The sequence below is a fragment of the Haematobia irritans genome, chromosome 5 (assembly GCF_050003625.1).
Source record: "Haematobia irritans isolate KBUSLIRL chromosome 5, ASM5000362v1, whole genome shotgun sequence".
NCBI lineage: Eukaryota > Metazoa > Arthropoda > Insecta > Diptera > Muscidae > Haematobia > Haematobia irritans.
In genome coordinates, this window is record NC_134401.1 from 108,958,908 (window position 1) to 108,960,414 (window position 1,507).

A 1,507-nucleotide genomic window follows, 5' to 3' on the forward strand; every position below is an offset into this window, starting at 1 on the left:
GACCAATCTAACGTTTCAAATAAAGAACCGATGAGATTTTGCAAATTTTATGCGTTTTTTTTTAAAAAAAAGTTATCAAGCTCTTAACAAATCACCCTTTATATAGGAAATTATTGTAATTTCATTTTATTATGATATATAGGTATTACTCAATTATGTATGGAACAAAATATCGGCCAAATGGGCGCCGCGACCTCGGTGGCACACCTTCATCCGATGGTCCAAATTTTCGATGACGCTGAGGCATGATGGAGGTTCTATGCCCTTAATGTGCCGAATTATCTCATCCTTTAGCTCTTGAATTGTTGCTGGCTTATCGACGTACACCTTTACTTTCAAATAACTAAAAAGAAAAAAGTCCAACGGTGTCAAATCACATGATTTTGGCGGTCAATTGACATAGCCATTGCGTGAGATAACACGGCCATTGAATTTGTTGCGCAAAAGAGCCATTGTTTCGTTAGCTGTGTGGCAAGTGGCACCGTCCTGCTGAAACAACATAACGTCCACATCCATATCTTCCAATTCGGGTCATAACAAGTTCGCTTTCATCTCACGATAGCGAACACCATTCACAGTAACTGCCTGAACGGCCTCATTTTGGAAAAATACGGCCCGATGATGCCGCCAGCCCATAAACCGCACTAAAAAGTCACTCTTTGTGTGTGCATTGGTTTTTCGACAATCACTCTTGGATTCTCTTTCGCCCAAATGGGGCAATTCTTTTTATTGACGAATCCACTGAGGTGAAAATGTGCCTCATCACTGAAGATGATTTTCTTCGAAAATTGATGATCCACTGTTGCCATTTCTTGGAACCATTTAACACGTTGTTTGGATTGTGTATCTCTCCATGGTTCAAATTGAGTAAATAGAGAAATGTCAAATAAAATTGGAAAAAAAAACTTGGCGTTTAGGTGTGGCTCACATTCAACATCGGCCCTTACAATTTAACCACCCGTTATATATTGAAGCTATATCTAAACCTGAACCGATTTCAACCAAATTCGGCACACTGTACGACACTATCACTTGCACTCCTTGTGTAAAATTTAAAGCAAATCAGGCTTTTAGGACCATATTAGAGGTATCGGGCAAAAGATATATATGGGAGCTGTATCTAAAACTGAACCGATTCAATAGGGTTATATTCTGACCCAAAACACATACTTGTGTCAAATTTGAGGTCGATTGGACTTAAATTGCGACCTAAACGTTGATCACAAAAATGTGTTCATAGACAGACGGATAGACGGACATGGCTAGATCGACTCATGGACCGGCCCTGAGCAATATTGCCGAAGACACCTTATGTATATCTCGTATCCTTCTGGGTGTTGCAAACATATGCACTAACTTATAATAACCTGGTCCACAGTGTGGAGGAGGGTATAAATAGCACTGAAAGGAAACGCCAAAAAGCACCAACTATAAAGGCATTTTGTTGCTTTTTAAAAGTCAAAAGGCACCAAATTTGGTGGTATAAGCACCATATTGGCATCTCTGC